The 19,938-nt window shown below is 43.1% G+C and overlaps 1 protein-coding gene across 2 annotated transcripts in view; it reads right to left on the bottom strand.

Moving 5' to 3' along the window:
* PMPCB (peptidase, mitochondrial processing subunit beta) overlaps positions 1 to 19,938 on the bottom strand; it is an 81,561-nt gene that overhangs the window by 12,768 nt on the left and 48,855 nt on the right. The window lies entirely within an intron of this gene.

Genomic DNA, 19,938 nt, shown 5'->3' on the forward strand with positions numbered 1-19,938 from the left:
CTTCAGAAAAATTGGATGCAAGTTCAAGTCAAGATATGTAGTTATCCAGCAAAAAGTGCAATAAAATGAAAGGAATACTTGTGCTGTAACAATACAAACAAGTTATAATACAATGGAGTATTCTCTTGTGAATAGGTAATTACTATGTAATACTATTTTCTAAAAGATTATTTCAGAAACTTTATAGTCTTAAAAGACTATGAAAACAATGAATGCTCACATAATCCCTTTAAGATAGGTAAATAATATTATCTGCAATTTACAGATGAGGAAACTGAGTTAAAGCAGTTCCAGAGGGGTAGCCGTGTTAGACTGTATACAGCAAAAACATCGAGAGTTCTGTAGCACTTTAAAGACTAACAAATTTAATTTCAGCAGGCATAAACCCTCGAAAGCTTATGCCTACTGAAATTAAATTTGTTAGTCTTTAAAGTGCTACAGAACTCTCATTGTTTTTGCTGAGTTAAAGCAGTTTTTACTCACCCAGTGTCAGACAGGAATGCTGTGGAAGGACTGTGATTAACACTTGGGAGTTCAAGAGATACACTTCCCTAGTCATTTATATTGCATTCATAAGCATAGTGTCTGAGCAGTCCCATGCCAATCCCCTGCGCCATGTAGCCTGTTTAGATACATTGCCCAAATAGATGAGATTCTAAGGGTGAAATTCAGACTCTTTTGAAGTCAATAACAAAACTGCCAGTGAATTAAGTGAGGCAGGATTTCACCCTAAGTATGGTAGCAACTATTTAACATTAGTATCCCTGTTAGACTGGTTGATGGAAAAGGGCCAGATTGTAATTTCATTTTTTTTTAAGTAGAAATCCCCATTAAAATCAGTCAGGAATTCTGCCTAAAAATCAGTGGTAAAATACGGCCCAAATTATGTGTTTTTTATTCAGGGATTATTATTTGCATTTTTTATAAATCCCATTTAACAAAGGTTTAAATAAAGGTTAAAAGTGGAAAAAGTAAAGCAGTCCAGATCTCTCTTGCAAAGCGTGACAGAGAACACAAACACGTCCAAACCTGGGGATTGGCTCCAGACTTGGGTGCTAGAACTGCTGCAAATACAGTAAACTAGAATAGGAGTCTGGATATTGACAAATTATGATCAATCAAGAGGATTTTTCTTTAAATTTTGTAACTACCTAAAGAAGTTTCTTCCAATATAAAAATAAAGTTCTTATCAGTAAGACATACAGCCCTGCAGTAAACAGATTACCAGAGATTTAATCCTGAAGTGCTGCTGTGGGGGTGACAGGTTGATATCACCCCAGAGTGCTGGGAACAGCAGTACACTGCATCAAAACAGCACTGGTCAGCCAAAAAAGAACAGAAAAGCATTGAAGACAGCACCCAGTAAATGCACTAAAGATTTAAATTCCCTTCAGATAAACTAATGTTCAGTATTGTATCTATGCTTTTCATACTGTCACCATGATATTTACTTATAATCAAGAAAGAGACTCTTTCACCAATAGAAGTTGGTCCAGTAAAAGATACTACTTCCCCCACCTTGTCTCTCTCTTATCCTGGAACCAACACAACTACAACAACATTGCAATCTGCTATATATTATTAAAGCAACGCTATAGCATTGTACTTAATGAGTATGGTGAAATACTTCTCCCTGAAATTGATTTGGAGTGAGCAAAGCAGGCGATGTTCAAATGAATCTAAAAAACACAGGTTAAACAAATGAGAGTTTCTTGCAAAAGAGTTTTATGTGAATAAAGTGGCCTACTGAATGTATAAATCACTTATGCTTTATGGAAATTGTGTTGTATAACTTTACATTTCTTTGCACAGCTGTTCATTAGCCTCCAGTGAATTCAATTTTTTATTTATAGGTTGTCCTCCAGATAATTAAATTGCAAATAGTTTTTCTTTCCCATATATAATCACAGGGCAGCAACTAAATAGGCCTACAGGCCACTGACATTGATCCTTTGTTCTCTTGTGTTGTACGGAAATCTGGTTAAGTAAAAGACAAAGACTGTTGGCTCAGCCTATAATGCCATATCTGTTGCTCATTAACAGAATGCTCTCTTTTTAAGCTGGTGATTAGGAATTTCCTTTAGGGAGTATTAAACAGCTCTGTCTTCACCTTCCTCTTTTTCTCATGGATATTAGAAAGCCACATAATAAAAAAAAAAAAAAAAGAGAGAGAGAGAGAGAGAGAGAGAGTTGTCACTTTAAGCATCAAACAACTCAGTACCTGAGGTGCTAGGGCTTTTATCAGGTTTATAAATAGAAGTAGTTTCTTTCCTAAGGAAAAAAAAAAAGGGGGGGGGGGGAATGAAAAAGACTCATTTTGATGCAGTAGTTGAATAAGAAATCACTATGGGGATGTTCATATGTTTCATAAAATTAAATAGGTTTCCCCGTGGCATTTACGGGGCTTGCTGTAAAACAATCCTACTATAAATTAGAGTTTTCTTTCTTTTCTTCAAGGGACACGTCCTTCTTACTTCTATCTACAGTAACATTCTGGTACATAATGTGTTGTCATTCTGACTTTGACAGTGGTTGATGATCCCTTCAAGCACATGCAAAACAGCATTTTTATGAGCCTATCACTAATCCCTTTACAGGAATGTTTCGCTCCAGAAAAGAAACACATCATCCCTAATGTATCTTCACTGAAGTCAATCAAGTTACTCAAGATCTACATTAGTGTAAGATCAGAATTTGGACCACAGTCTTCCTCAAGACAGACATTATTAATTTTCCTCTGTTCAGCCAGTAAGGGATGCTCAACAGCAGTGCAGTCAGCATCCTTTCTTGAAAGATTATATAAAGAAGTCAGAATTTCCCTTGGGTGTAAAGGCTATTAATGCCAGTTATAACTCCAGTAGAGTAAATGTATAGTACAGTACTAGTCCTATATCCAGACAATTAAGACATTTTGGAAAGGTCTCTTCCGTTCTCTTAAAGTCTTATCTTTTATCCTGTTTCTTAAATTCTGCATTCTCAGTGTCTAAGAGCCTAATCTCCATTTTCCACCATTTGCCTTATGGTGTATTGCTGAAGCGTGAACTGTAGCCAAGAGGGTTTTGTTAATAATATTACCTTTTTTGATCCAAGTGGTTAGCCATACTTAGGGTCTTGAAGGTTGTTTTAGTTAGGAGGAGAAAATTGAAGATGGAGTCAGGTATTTCTTTGATTTCTTTGATATAATCCTGTTTATTTTGAAAGAATATACAAAACCCTGTTTCCCCAAACAGTAGGAATCAAACAAAAGGATACTGTAAGCAAAGAAACTGTCTCAAACCTCTTTCAGTCAGAACTCTGCCCCAAAAGTGCTCTCTAGACTTTTTCTCAGAGCCATACACCCAATGTTTGTTCTGGCTGTCTCTTTGGCTTACTGCTGCTTCTGGGTCCTTCTGCTCACAAATAGACACACCTCCACCACACAATACCCATTAACCTCTCTCAACCCACATAGCTCAGTTTCTGAGTGGCCTTGCATGTGCCTGTGTTGTGGGTGGTGGCTCCTATTGCTTCCACGATGCAGTTCCATAAAAGAGCTTAATTGTTTCTTAAATTTAGCCTGAAAGAAGGCAGCTGTTACACCTACTAGTTTAAACAAGATTTCATCCAGCCAACTGACATAACAACAACATAGAAAAGGACTGCTTGACTGATGCATATAGAATGGAATTCTGCACTTGATAACATTGTTCTAATGAAGAATCTCTCATTAATGGCAGTTTGAAAGAGTTAAATGAGCACTGAGGTAGTAAATCAATCCTCACTAATGTTGGACTACTGACTGCCTACATTTAGACTGTATTGATATATGCTTGTAAGAAACTCCCAAAATAGCACTTCTTTATATTTTTGAACTTTTCTTTATTTATAAAATAAATCTCTCTCTCTCTTTTTAAACAAAGAGTGTAGAACTCTGGTGGAGGAGTGCATGAATGTAGATGTTCCATCGAAGTAGACAGAGCATGGGGTCCTGATTCTGGTCTTATTCTGGTGTAAAACTGAGTAACTGCATGGAAATCAATGGAATCACACTCTAACCAGTGTTAGAGAAGAATGAGGTTCAGGATGCATATATAGAACTTTACCTTAGTGTCTCATTCACACACCTGAGCTTTGACATGGCTGCTTGTTCCAGGTTTCCCTGTGGCCATGACCTCATCTACATACAAGATGCAATTAAACTATTCAACTACTAAAAGGAACTATATGGAATATAAATGTCCGGCACTCAGAGGCACTGGATAAAATACACTCCAATATCAACTGGCTCGCACAAGGCTCTATGCGCTATTTAAATCCTTGCTGACGACTTAAAAGGTGCGTAGAACCTGTGATGGAGCAGAGAAACCTCACACCATCAGAAAAGAGGTTAAAGAGAGCCTATGGATCCAACTAGCCCTGCCCTGCTACACCTGCAGCCAATGCTGGGCCTTGAGGGGAAAGAAAAGGAAAGAACCTGGCTCAGTTCAGGGCTGACTGGCAAAGAGGCAGGAATTACTCCTCTCCACATGAGGGGAATGTCACTACAAGCCTGACAATCACGACAGCTTTTGGGGGAGAAGCACTGCATCTATGACCAAGAGAGACCCTTGAGGAGACTGAGGAGCACCCAGCAATGAGTGAGCTTTACTAATTTGACTTTAAGGACATTGTTGGGCTAGGCCCCTTCCAACCTTACATCCACCCTGCCCTGAGGGACCTGCGACCACAGCGGAATGCCACAAAAGATCTACAAGGGGGCACTACTCTAGGTGAGCCACTATAGACTCTTTGGATTATAGGGGCAATGCCCAAGGTTGTAGTTTGGGGAAGGAGAAAACTGCAAACCTGGGGCAGGTGTGGCATTTGTTCCCCCACACATGGCCCCATTGGCCTGACTGGATCTGCCCCTCAAATATAGAAGTCTAACTATACCTATGGCCATGCCCCAAACTGAAGGAACATAGGTAGGAAGTAGCCCAGGGTAGCTGCCTGAGGCTCTCTGCTGAGAGGACCCTGCTGGAGTTGTCTCCCCAGGCCCTGGGTTGAGTCCCAGTGAAGAGGTAGGGCCTGGTTAGGTTCCCCTAACATACCCCCTTAAGGGCTAAATCCCAGATGGAGGTGGAGGCCAGAAAATTCTCTGCTTTAGGTCCAGGCACCTTTGCTGCCTGATCAGAGAAGCAAGGGGCTGAAAGTCAGGGGCACTAATCACTAGGCTGCTTGGCCCTCCGAGCACCCTATCACAGAAGTGGTGGAGAATGCAGGCAGATACTGTAGTCCCTGCATAAGGAAGTTAGGTGAGAGACCACCAGCAAATGCCCCCTTCCCATAACTTAATGGTGATGGATTAGTTGCTAAAATGGATGATCGAATAAAACATGCAACATCATCATCAACACCTCTTTCAACAAATGGCCAACCAACAGCAGCAGGTGGTCACGATACCATGGCCATTTGCCATAGCGGAGCCAGCGAACCTCAACCCAGCATTGACCCCTGCCTCTGGCAAGCTTACCAAGATGGGGCCTGATAACAATATTGAGGCCTTTCTTGAAACCTTTGAGTGAATGGCCACAGTAGCCCGGTGGCCCCTAGATCAATGGGCTATTTTGACGGTCCCATGCGTAACCAGGGTGGTGCAAACCACTTATCACGCTTCAGACCCTATTGTGGCCAGAGAGTATGCGCAAGTCAAGGTGGCTATTCACGACACCCTGGAGATCTTGGAAGAGATGTTACAAAAGAAATTCTAATTTTTGGATTCGGATCCCTTCCCCATATCTAATCATCAGACAGGTTGGTTATTTAAACATTTGAACATTTATTGAGGGGAATCTAACAATAAAAAGGGTAGCTCAGGATTAACGACAATAGCAGGTATTAAACCTAGGTCCCATACCATAACACAATCTAGGGATTAGGGATGGAAGTTGTACTTCACCACTGGGTCTTCTCCTCTACATGGGGTGTGGTTTACAACAAGACTGGAGAAGATGGACCAGGATCAGGTAAGGACCTCGGAACCCGAAGGACGACAGAAACCGGAGGCAGGAGGTCAGGAGGAATTGATGAGCAATGGAAAGTAGGTGGATCAGCAGATGACGGGTCTCAGGCGGGGCTATCTTCTTCAGATGACCAGAGAAGGCGCAGCCTCCTGAACAGGGTGGGAGTGTCCTAGTGATTTTATCAGCTCAAAGTGATTTCACCAAGTGATTCAGTTCAGCTTCGAGTGCTCCTCAGCTCTCTTCTTCTTCAGCTCCTCTCTTCTTGATAGTCCATGAAGACTGTACACGCTGCTTGCTGGTTTTCTTCTTACAGTTCTGTCTTTAGGCAGATTTTCACGTATCAATTTAGTTTTCCTGCTCTCAGCCCAAAAAGGCGGGAAATGCCCAAGAAGAAAGGACACCAAGATGGAGGTGCTGGCACTCTGCCAAGCAAAATGGCGTTTGCTCCTTCATAAGCACTGTTAAAACTTAGCAACTCAACAGAGACAATCCACCAACACTTCCATGAAGAGCAGTACCTTCTGGGAGCAAGGTCCCATGGGTTTGTCTAGAAGCTACAAGACTCGTATTGGAGAGGCTTAGACCAGAGATGAAGACAGAAGCTCAAGTAGTCAAGCTGATCCTTCCTGAACAATTGACCCAGATATTGCCCCCTGGGGGAGAAGACTGGGTGTTATGGCACTGACCCAAAATCATGACTGACGCCATTGATCTCATGGAAGATTATCTGGTAGCCAAGATCCCCCACGATGATGCCTTACCAGGGACCCAACAAGTGCCCCACTAAAAGAGAAAGCAGGCGGTGGAAGCTGATGTCTTGAGGAGCTTCAGCCCACTCTCCCTTCACCCAGACTCAGGAGCGCCTGAGGATCAAGGGGCCCATTGGTACCCCAGACCAAAAGCCAAAGCTGACGGGTCTGGACTAAGTCCAAGATAGCACCGACCCAGCAAAGCTTTTAAAAAGGAATGTCACCATTTCCCAAACTAGGGGATCCCACCGAAAAGGAACCTCCCACGTACCCTGAGGAGGGCCCAGTCACAGCAGAGAAGACAAAGATGTGCGTTTTGCATATGGCCATCCTGGGCACAGATCCTGAGATTGCCCATGTGTGAAGAGCAGCTTTGGCAGACTCTGGATCCCAGGGGCCCAAGCTCGACAAGAAAAACCTGCAAAGTTGAGCACTAGTGTAAGGGTGAATGGGATGGAAGTGGTGGGATTTGTGGACTCAGGGTGTGCTCAGACTGCTGGTACCAGAATGTCATCTCATGGCCCCTCAGATGACAGAGAAAGCTCCCTTGGTTCCCCTCCTGCTAGTAAGCACACCCTTTGAGTGCATCAGAATGGACATAATCAGCCCCCTGGAAGAGAGTGCGGCTGGCTACTGGTTAATTTTAGTAGTGGTGGACTTTGCAACTCAGTACCCTGAAGCTATACGACTACACTCTATAAATGCCAAAGCAGCAGCTGATAAATTTAGGAAGAGCTTTGCCCGGGTTGAGGTACCATGGGAGATTATAGCAGACCATGGAACAAACTGTATGTCCCTGATGATGAGGCAACAGTGTTGGATGTTGAAAATTAAGACTCTCAAAATGTCCATCCACTATCCCCAAACAGACGGCCTGGTGGAATGATTCAACAGAATACTATAAATTATGCTCAGGAGATTCCAACACTGGAACCAATTGTTCCCTCTCTTCCTGTATGCCATATGAGAGGTATCACAGTCCTCCACCTGCTTCTTGAGTTGTTTATATGGGAGGCAACCACAAGGGGTTTTGAACCTCATCTGAGAAATGTGGGAAGAACAATCCCCATGAGCCAATAACATGTTACAGTACATCCTTAACCTGTGAGAAGAGCATGAAGCTTTGGGCTCTTTCACCAGAAAGAACATCTCATATGACCAGAACATCCAGGAAGCAGCCAATAATAACAAATCCTACCTCTAGGTGTTTCAGCCCAGTGATGTGGTTCTCTTACTAGTCACCAGTTCAGAATCAAAGCTGTTAGCCTACCGGTGGGGGCCATATGAAGTGATGCAATGGGTGGAGGTCAGTGAATTACAAAATGCGGCAACTGGACGAGCCAAAGCTTCAACAAATCTATTATGTGAATCTTTTAAAACCATGGAAAGCCCAAGAAAGCCTGTTTATAGCCCCTACATGCAGGAACCCAAGTTAGGCCAGAAGGTCCCCAGGACCTTGAAGCCAAGGATGGTCGAAAGTGGAAGCAATTTCAGCCTAGAACACAGGACCCAGGCCCAGCAATTGATCACTACTTTCTCCATAGTATTCCCTATCCAACCTGTGTGAACCCATTTAATAACCCATAACACTCAGACTGAACCTGGATTTGGGATCAGAGAAAACCACTATCTCTTCCCCAGAAATTGACGGAAACCAGTGAAGCAAGAGCTCCAGTCAATGCTAGAGCTGGGAAAAAATCAAATAGTCATTTAGCCACTGGAGGTAATATTGGTCCCTAAGTCCAATGAGACCACCCATTTTTGCATAAATTTCAGGAAAGTCACATTTCAATATGGCATTGATGAGTACCCTGTGCCCTGCATTGATGAACTGCTCGATCAGGTAGATGAGCCAGAATATATTGCCATCTTGGATCTGACCGAGTGGTATTGGCGGGTTCCTGTCACATCTGAATCCTGCGGGGAAAATGTCATCTCTTCCGTTCGGGACAAAACCCCAGCCATGTTCCAACAACTGATGGACTGGGTGCTCTGACCCCATAACTGTTATGCCACTGCATACCTAGACAACATTTGTAATCTACAGTTGAAACTGGCAAGACCTGCCTCAATGAAGCAAACCTTGCTAAATACCTGGGCAAGAACAAGAGAACTTGTCTCAGGTACACTTGGGAGAAGGGCACTGTGCGACCCTTGGTGAGTAAGATCCAGGCCCTCCAGATGTGCCCCAGGCCCTCTCAAGGAAACAGGTAAACCGATTTTTAGGGCAGGCAGGATACTACCAATGGCTTATTCCTGAGGGACCACTGGGGCCCCTCTTACAGACCTCTTCAAAAATAATAGCACAAAGAAGATCCAGTGGATGAAGGCTCATGAAGGGGCTTTGGCCTCACCATCAGTTTCAACCTGTAATGAATTAATTTAATCATTTGTATAGCTCTGATATATTCCGCTAGTAATCCAAATTTCCAGGTTTTCATCAGTCAAAAACTATAGGCCAGGTATTATTTCACAGCAGGCTGGACTTAAATTCTGAATGATCTCTGCCTGGATTCTACAGTATTCTAGTACAGCGGATGAAAAACTTTGCAGCAGCTAAATGTAAATTAAAAAGTGGAGCTTTTTCATGAATTAAATATGAACATAAAATCAGCAGAGTATCCCTTGTTACTAATTTTTATAACAGCCTATTTTATGATGTTCCCACATACTAGTTTTCAACATAGCGTAACATTTATATTTTGCACGTTTATTTTTTGTTTGTTTTTTGGACTGAAAATGGGTAACTTCAAGGGGCGGAGGATAGCTAGATGTGTTGACAGCTGGCTAGTTAGTAGCTGGGGCTTTTGTAACTTGAGAAGCCATGGGAGGGAGTTTTGGAATGTGGCATAACAACATTAGCTGAATGTTTCTGCTCAGATCATCAGCAGTGAAATCATTAATGCTGATATTTAAATTGTCATCTTTAAGTTTCACAGTTTACACCCTATTGAAATTAATTTGGTAGTTCACATCTCTTAAGGTCTTTATTGAAGACTGAGTCCAGAGTCCTTGTGCTCATGTTTTCAAGGTTTTCTTCACAACAATAAAGAATAGAAATATTATTTGAAAATGAAAGATTAGTTTTGTTGCACAATTCTGTATCGAGATAGTTTCCATGGCAAATTATTTTACCACTGAATACATGGTGCCCTGAATAAAATCACCTACAAACAATTATCAACCGAGTATAGTCAAAATAGAATTTTTTTATTTATTAACTTATCTTATATGTCTTGACTTGACAGACATTAGTAATAATTGTTAAATGTAAAGCCTTAACTATAGCAGACCTGGCAGTCTACTTATAATGTTACCCGTATCCTATGATAATAGATGGTGTGATGGGGTTTACAGCTCCCACACTAAGCCCTGGTCCACGCTCACCTGGCGATTCGGCGGCAGTCAATGGAAGTTATGCAAACTACGCAGAGTAGCTTGCGTAACTCATGTCGACTGCTCTGCTTCCCTTCTGCGCACTGTCTACACTGTGCTGCTTGAGGGGGTGGTTTTACTCAGTCAACTTCCTGATCAATTGAGCAGGTCTACACTGACCGCTCAATCGATCCAGAAAGATGGATCTGGCGGTGGAGAATTTGCCACCGTCAGTATAGACCTGGCCTAAAATTAAAAAGGAGTAATGGAGCAGTATTGGGCCAAGAAGGCCCCACCCTCAGCAGCTGCCAGGCATGCTCCCTATGGAGAACCTGATTAAAAGGGAGCTCTGGAAGTCAAGTAGTGGGGACAGTGAAGGAGAGATTGGGTGCAAAAAAGCAGACTGGCTGCAACTGTTGAGACAGAAATCTAAATGAGTAAGATTCATCTGGGAGGCCTGACACTCTCATACACACACACACCCCCCCTCCATTTCCCCCTTCTTTTCCATGATCCAGGGGAACAACTGGACTCTCAGAGTGAGCTGAGGCTTTGAATTGCTGAGACTGCATAAGCACAGGTCTGGGGCCAAGCCAGGGAAGGGAAAACAGGGAGGGTAGGAAGTGGTTCAGGGCAGGCTGATCTGGAATAGTAGCCAGAAGGGACTGAGCCATCCCTCATCTGTTTTCCCTCTTGGGTCTTGGGGTAGGACCTGGTGAAGAGGGAGGGCCCAGGTCACCCCTCTCTTTCCTCCTCACCCTTACTGCCTGACCTGAAGGGCAGTGAACTGTGACTTGGCCACTGGGCCCTCCCTATACTGCCCAGAAGAGTCATCCCAAAACTTTTAGAGACATCTTGGCTGTGGCCTAGGGTTGCCAATTTTGGTAGTACATATTCCTGGAGGTTTCATCACAGGACATATTCTTTAATTAAAGATTAATCTTTAATTCCTAGAGACCCCAGGGCAATTCTGGAGGGTTGGCAACCCCGCCATGGCCTGACAACTAGGCCTGTTGGTGCAGCTAATAGCCACGTTGTTTCAGCCCTAAAGTATGTGAGGGAGTTTGGCAGAGGGTGGTACTGGCCTTGGCCCAGCCCTGAGTCTTCCACTGAAGCTAACAAAAATGGGGCCAAAGGATGACTTGGAGACACTCCTGGTACTCTTTGACAGGGTGGCCAAGGCAGCTTGCTGAGCCACTCTTCTAGCACCTTATCTTGTCTTTTTTTTTTTTTTTTTTTTTTAAGAGACCTGTTAAAGTCCAAGAACAGGGAGACCCTGGAAGAGACTGATAGCAACGCCAGGAATGGGGAAATGATGGGACTGCTAAACCGGTTCAGCAAATTCAGAATATTGGTTCCTACTTTCTGACTGACAATTATTGCAGCGCTGCATGTGATTATATTAACACCTGTATTTCTATATATGGCTACCAATCACACTGATAGTCTCTATCTTGCCATGTCTACTCTTTACATCAGTGGTTCCCAACCTGTGGCCCGGGGCCAAAAGTGGTCCATGGGGGCTTTCAAAGTGGCCGGTGGCTCCCCTCCTGCTGGCTGCAGAAGGGAGCCGCTGCCTAAGGACCCAGGCAGAGCACATTTCCATGGGGCTAAAAGACCAGTGCAGGCTCTTTGCTGCGGCCAAGAGGATGGGAGATCAGCGCTCCCCTCCTCCTGGCTGTAGCAGGGAGCACGCAAAGCACTCCGCCTGGGTCCCTAGGTGCTAGGGTCCCTGCTGGCACCAGAGGGAGGGGAACACTGATCTCTGCAGAAGGGAGCCACTGCCTAGGGATCCAGGTGGAGCGCACAGGGTTACAGGACGTGTGCGGTTTCCCTGCTGCAGCCAGTTCACTGCCCTTCTCCCTGAAGTCCTTCCGTCTCGCTGCAGTAGGGGAGGGAGGAGCTGCTGGTGGAGACTGGTGGCCCTTCAGGGCTGTAAAAATTATATCTGTGGCCCTCGAGCCAAAAAGGTTGGGAACCACTGCTTTATATTATGTAATGTATTTCTTTTATTTTACAACATTTTGTCCCAATCAGAGATAATAAACAGAATACGTTTAGAACTTCCTGCCAGTTGTATGCTATGCCAAAGCTGTACGTTTTGCTTTGTGACTTTCCCACAATTTTTTCTGCAAAATATTTCATTGTTTCCTTTCTTGGCTTTCTACCAGTCGCACCATTTACACTTTGTCTTTTGTTTTTCAATTACAATGCAAGCCCCAGAGGCAAGTATATACTGTAACTGTAGATAGTTAGTCACCAAGGGTTTATTCATAACCTCTACACTCCCAAAAGATTTATAAACTATTCTTTTCAGTTGGATTACAGCAGTTCCTGACTGAATGAAAAAAATAATACTTGGCACTTCCAGCCAGTTATTTCCTCTATACGTCTCTAAGGCCCTGATCCTTGTCTGAAAATTGTATGGGAAGATTTCATCACCTACATAAAGTCCCACTCACATCAAGGGAGGTTTGCATGGGTGAAGATGTTCCCCCACACAATTTTCAGTTCTGGGTCCGGGCACTACGTGATTTACACATGTGGGTAAGAATTCTTATCCACATTTTACAGACAAGGATATTGAGACAAAGGGCTTGATCCAAAGTCCACAGAAGTCAATGGAAAAAACTCCTGTTTATTTCAATGGCTTCGGCTCAGGCCTCTAGAGAGACTAAATGATGTGCATAAGGTGAGGGCGGGCAAAGTCAGAAATGGAACACAGTTTTCTTGACTCCCAGTCAGCTCTTTAATGCACTGGATCATAATGGCCTGTAAACTTAATTAGAGTGTTACAATTCATTGCATTTTCCATTACCTTATGTGTTAATAGAAACAGCAGCCTAGGCTCATCCCCATCATCTGCTTTCAGCTCCTGCTCTCATATAGCTAGTGTCATTGATGAAAGTGCTGAAATCATGCTGACTTCCTCCATTATTAATTTAGATTTTAAGGCCAGAATAGCCAACTATGATAATCTAGTCTGACCTCCTGCATAACACAGGCCAATAATTCCTGTGTCAAACCCATAACTTCTGACTGACCTAGAGCATATCGATTAGAAAGAGACCCCCAATCTTATTTTAAAAGTCCAAGTGATGGAAGATCTACTTCATCCCCATTAAGTTGCATGCTCTGTGCAAGAGCTAGGGACAGCTACAGTGATGATGAACAAGGACTGCTCTTTCCATATGCTTCCCAAGAATGCATGTTATCTAACGGGGCAGGAAAGGTTGAAGGGGAGGTAGCATCATGGCCTTGTCCCCCTTTCTCTGCAAACCCATGGTGGCCCAGATGCATCTAGTACTCCTGGGGGAATTCTGTGTCACTGCGCACATGCAGAATTCATGTGCCCTTCCTTCCCCCCCCCCCCGAAAATGATGTGAAAGCAAAGGGAAGCCACAAGAGCGGTCAGCGCATGGTTTCCGGTACCCAGAAAAGCTGACGGAGAGGTAAATCACTGTGAGGGGCTGGGGAACATCCTGGGTATAGATGGGGGGGCTTTGCCCCCCCCAAACAGAGGCGAGGTGTGGGATCACATACCACTGCCCCCCCTCCACACATCCCATTTCAGTGAGTGCAGAGTTGCCCTGGTGAGGGTGCTGCTCCAGCTAGCAGACTCTGCAGCTGGATGCTGCCTCCTGGTCCTAGTGCCGGTGGTGCTCCCCTTCTATGTGTGTGTGGGGAAACCATCCTATTTTCTGTACAACGATGAGTGGCCACAGTGGGGCAAGGCAAGGGGAGTGGGGGAAATGGTGGAAGAGGCAGTGGGGAAGGAAGGGGATGGAATAGGGCAGGGAGAGGGGGATGTGGGAGTGAGGGGAGGGGGGTATTTTATCTTTTTAAGGCAAGAACTGTCTCTTTTTCAGTATTTAAAAAGTGTCATGAATATCTCTAACAATTCATATGTAAAAAATACTGTAATAACATTCTTGGTTTGTCCATCCCTCCTACAGCTCCTGCTGTATATCTGCAAAATGCCTATCACTATCTTCACAACATTTCTCATATATGCCTCAGCTCCACTTCTGCTGAAACCCTTATCCATGATGTCACGCGGGCTGGCTTGAGTGGGGGGAGAGGGGAGCATTTAGTATATTGTGTAATATCAGTATGGCAGAATCATAATAACTTGTGTGAGTTATATCATGTCAGGTACCATAGGCGTGCGCACGGGGTGTGCCGGATGTGCCCAGGCACACCCTAATGCAGGGGAGTCAAACCTTTGTTATCTGGCCCGCGAACCTTTTTGATGTGGGCCGGTAGAGCTGCCGCCGAAAGAGTAGCCAGCGCGCATGATTTCTCGGTGGATGGCAATAGAAAGCAAGCTGCTGCCAAAAATGAAGTATCCACACAATGTTGCCGCAGACGGGAGCACGCCGCAATCTGCCGCCGAAATCCTGTTCATCGCAAGATTTCTTGGTGGAGACTAGGACCCGGCAGGAAATTTAAATGTGGCCCACCGGTGGAATTGAGTTTCCACCCCTGCCCCGATAAAGATCCTGGGTGCACACCCTAATGAAAATACCCTGTGTGCACACCCTAATGAAATGTGCTGCGCATGCCTATGTCAGGTACTGTTAGAAAGGATGTATTGTGCTGAGTAAGATAATAATACTTATGTTCATGTATTACATGTAAAATGAAAGTTATGGATGTATTTGATATTTCTGTATGTCAATTTGGGCTGGCTGGGACACACCCCAGACAGAGAGGCGGCAAGACAATAGCCTGCTTAATGGCCCATTAAAACACTCACAGATGCAAGGGTCCCAGGAAGAAACTAAAGGCATACCTGAAGAGTCACCAGGATTGGCCCATATGACTCTGGACTCCATTTTAGTTCTTGTGACTTTCCACAGGCCGCATGGCCAGGGACAGAGGATATATAAGATCAAACCACAGAATCCATTTTGTCTATGTTCCTGTCCAGCTGCAGACACACACCTACCTCTGGATCTATTCATTTGCAACCAAAGGACTTAGACCCATCCAGATACTGGATGTGTACCAGAGGGAACTATACAAGCCTGCAACTCCACATTTCTTCCAGAAACCTGATGTATATGGACTTTTAATCATTTGTACGTATGTGATTTGCTTTAACCCTTTAACATTTCTCTCATGGTTTATTTCTTTCCTTTTACAATAAACCTTTAGTTTTAGTTACTAAAGGATTGGCTGGCAGCATGATATTTTAGGTAAGATCCAAACTTATATTGAACTGGTACTGTGGCTGATCCCGTGGGGTCAGAGGGAACTTTTTTAGTGAAGAACATAGAGTTTAAGTAACTGGTCTCTTCACTGGACCTAGTGCTGATTTGGGAGCCAGGAACTAGAATGCAGTAAATGGGGCTGTGGGCATTTGTGGACTGGCTTCTTAATATCTATTGTGGGGAAATCAGAAGCAGTTCGTGGCTGGTTGGGAAGCCGGGCTTCAGTGTCACCCACCAGCGCTGGGAGAATCTGCTCTCCTTTTGCAGCCTGCCCTGATCTTGGCATTCTCAGGTGGCTACCCTGGGCACGGACGGGTCACACATGATCTCTCATCTCTCACTTTACCTACTGCACTCACCTTTTTATAGCCTCCCCAATCCTAGTTCTGCAGACTCCAGTTTATACACGTGTGACACACTGCACCCCACGTACACTCTTATGATGTGATTGGGTATCATTCATATTCACCCATATAGCGTAACTATGTATTGTTTAATGCAAAGTATGTCGTGTAAGGTGTTTTTGGAATGCTCATGACATACTGAACGTTGTATAGTAGTATTGTTTCTTGCAATGTCATATGTATGGTTATGAAACTATGTAATATTCTTAAATATGTGTCTCATATGGCTTGAGGTAGATCTAAGCAAACACTAAAAGCAGAGAGGTAGTTCATGCCTCACTAAGGCATGCATAAAACAACCAGTTCTTCCTGGAACAATGGACTAGCCTAAGCATCTGATAAGGAGATGCTCATTGACTCAGAATGTGGAGAAGACCGTGCAAGAATACTGTTGGTCACCTGACCCTGAAGGGGGAGATGAGGCCCCAGAAGGGGGCACAGGGACATGTTGAAAAAGGGGGACATTTTGGCTGCTAGCTCTCTCTCTCTCCCACTTTCATCTACAAATCAACATCAAGCAACTGAAGGACTGTCCACAGGGGGAGGGCCTGGCTGAAGGAGTCAGCCACCCTGTGGTGAGCATTATCTAAGACTGTGAAGTTACTGAAAGTGTAAGCTTAGTTTAGAATGTGATTTTCTTTTATTTCATCCTGATCAAATCTGATTTATATTCCTCTCTTATAATCACTTAATATCTTTTTGTACTTAAATAAACTTGTTTGTTTGTTTTATCTAAAGCTGTGCATGTGGTTTAGTGTGTACTAGAGACTTCATTTAAAGTGACAGAGCTAGTGCATATCAATTTCATTGATAAATTGATGAACACATGAGTTTGCAGAGTACAGTGAGCAGCACTGAACCCTGTAAGACGGCAGTTCGTAGGGTTGCATCTGAGCCTAGGGGTGTTTGCTGGGGTCATTCTATGGCATAATCCCATGAGTGGCTGGCCAGAAGCACTCACTCACTAAATTAAGGCCCACTTGCTTGCAGGAGGCTATGCAGACCCAGGAGTGGGGGTTCACACAGTGAAGCAAATGCAAGACAGGCTCCAGGAGTGAGGGATTGGGGTGACATAGCTATACACCAGTCCAGACTGCAGAGGGAAACATCACAACACAATCCTGCTGTTTGCCCTCCCATATGTACAGAGATGTAACCACAATACCCTATCCTGAAAAGTGACATGCAAAGGGGGTAAAACTGGGATTTGTGCCCTTTTGCCTTCTTTATGTTGTATAAACAGTCTAAGGGACTTATTTTTTCTGCTTGTTTTTACTTTTGAAATTCAGGTCTTCTTTTCCCCAGAAGCAGTTGTGATGGCTTGAGAAGTAACAATATGATGGTATCTCAGGTAAAGAGGAAATGAAACTTAATTGAAGATGGAAGTTATTTTTATTTGGATTTATGTTTGTGTTAACACATTTAACTTAAACAACTGAGAAACACTTGTGAGAAAGGAAGTTTGATTTTTTTTAAGATTCAATTCCCCACTTCCTTTAATTAAACTCTGAGAAAGCTCATAATCTACATTTCTGGGGCCTCCAATAAGTCCTCCAGCAAAACTAATGGAAATCATTCTTGAAATTCTTGATATTTCCAAGATGAAACAGTTTTAATTAATTATTATTATTTTATTTTAAAGAACATCCTCTATTACTCGTACACATCAGGAAGAAGCAAAAAAGGCACAAACTTGTTTGCAGGTCACTAGCTCTCCATTCACTTCAGAATCCAGTTTAAAATTGCCTTCCTGGTTTCTAAAAGTTCCCAGACTATTTCATAAACCGTATGAACCAAAATCTCTGGTACCAAATCTCTACACCACAGTCTGCTCCCTTAATTTATACTGCACTGAATTCTTCTCTGTCTATGAGCACAATCTGGCTATTAGTGTAATAGCTGAGCTCCTTTAAAGCTACTTCTGTCTAGAAACCTTCCCTGTAATTTCTGTTTTATTTAAATCTTTCTCCCTTGCCTATTCCTCTTAATTATTCTTGCCTGCTGCTATTATCTTTTCTTATTTAACTTTGCCATTTCATTATTTAACTCTGCAGAGCATTTTGGAATATGGTATGTATGGAAGACATTTAACAAAATAAAGTTGTATAGTACTGTATTGTATTGGAGTCATTTATGACTTTATTTAAGAAAAACTGATATTGGTAACCTAAAACCTCTAAAGAAATTGCAACTCTCCAAGGTTATAATTAATGGCTTCCCTTTTGAAAAAGGCAGTAAAACTTTTTGGGAGAAGATTAATTATCCTGGAGGAATTTCTGCAAGTAAGTTATATTTTTAGAATTTACCATGTCATTAAACTGTATTAAGATTTTTCATACATTTCAAATAACTGTAGGTTCTTCTCTACTTTTTCTGAAATGTCATTATCCCAAAAGTTAACATGCAGCATCTGTTTTTCAGGGACCGGTCTTTCTTTCTTTCACTTACTCAATACCCCAGCTGTGTTGACTAAGCTCTTTGTGTGAAATTCATCCCTGGAGTTACTCTACTGTTGTCAATGGAATTACACCATGGATTAATTTGGCCTACGGAGCTCAGAGAATTACCAAAGGTCATACAGCACGTCAGTAGCTCAGACAGGATTAAAACAGAGGAGTCTCCTGACTTCACAATTTAAATTAGTCTCTTTTGATATAATTAAACCAGAAAAATGTTAGTTCACAGAGTTGCGGCAGAGGGAGAGGCAAAGGATGGTTCTTGATTCACCTGAATAATTTACCCATAGTCTCACAGAAACTATGATTGAGCTCACTGCACCCTATTTTTTCTTCACAACTGCTCTTCTACAGTAAGTTTTCAGTCACTAATTTTTCCTACTTTAGCAACATACTGTTTATGCTATAATCCAAAAGTTATTGGGTTTAAAAAACATTAAAATTAACACTTAATCCTGCTTACAGTACCTGATTTTTTTTATATGTGATGGTATGTACCCACCTATCATAAAGCAAGACGAAGGCATTGGGGTTTTTATTATTGATTTTACTTGGTGCTTTGTAAGCATATAAAACAAAGAACCCCATTCTACTCACACTTCCACTGGTTTTGCATTGGTGTAATTCCCATGACTTCAAAGGTATTACCCTTGATTTACACTGGTGTAAGACACAGGAGAATCAGACCCAAGGACATTGACCGAAAGACCTTAGTCTAATCTTGTGATGGACTGGGGGGAGGGAGGACAACGTTTGGTAGTGAATATGGATCTGTACCTGAAAAGATGGTCTACGTATAAGATTTCTGAGATGGTATGTTGTAATGTCAGGGGAAGCAGACACAGTTTCAGTACACCCTTCCATTCACAAGGCTTGTGATTACAAGCCATACAGGCTGAATGTGTCTAACTGCCAAAAAATGGAGCCACCATTACAGGGGCATCATTTTAGATGGCCTAGCTGATCAACTGGAAGAAGACAGTCTGAGGAGGTGCCTACACTGCACCCAAGTGAGTTACCCAAGTGAGTGGCACCTGTCATTGAGCACCTGGCTTAGCTTCACCTGAGTGTGAGCATTCCCACTGCCAAGACCTACCTGAGTTACTGTGTCCTATTTCTGTATTCATACAATGTGTGTCTGGGGGCATACCCCATATTTTTGTGCTGAGATGCTCTTGGTTCTTTTCCAGTCAAGTGTGTCAACTGCAGAATAACTTGTCTGTTCTTAAGGGCAAAGTGTGGGAAGGCATTGGGGAGTTATCAGCATACAAGCAATTTTTTGCCCAGCAAAGTGGGCAGGTTGCATCCTGAGTGAAAGTGGAATCAGGTTTCTAACCTACATTCCCAGATGGGTAAGCAACAGGGGTCAGGTTATCTGTGCAGATATATTCTGATGAGCCAAAGGTAAGACTTCACACCTAGGACCTGTAACAAAGGCCTTTGAGCAATATGGAAATAAAGCTTAGACTCACACAGAGGGTGGTGCTTTGAGAAAGGGGAGTTTTCCTGAAAGTGGGAAACAGACAGAAACACTCTCTCTGGAAGGCAAACTGTTTAGTTCAGGCTGGGTCCCAAGGGTTGCTTGACTTGCTAAAAGTTGAGTCTGTTTTGTTCCTGTAACTCAAGAGAAGGCTATCTAACTTAGCTTGTAGCGAAGCATAAGAGCAGATTACTCTAAACTGGTGTGGGGTGTTTTGTTTTAAAATAATTTGCTCTAATGCTCAGTTCCATTTGCTAAATAAAGTATCTGTTTTAAG

This window comes from Emydura macquarii, unplaced genomic scaffold, assembly GCF_026122565.2.
Source record: "Emydura macquarii macquarii isolate MOO-44397 ecotype Brisbane River unplaced genomic scaffold, CSIRO-AGI_Emac_v2 contig_2636, whole genome shotgun sequence".
NCBI classification, from domain to species: Eukaryota; Metazoa; Chordata; order Testudines; family Chelidae; genus Emydura; species Emydura macquarii.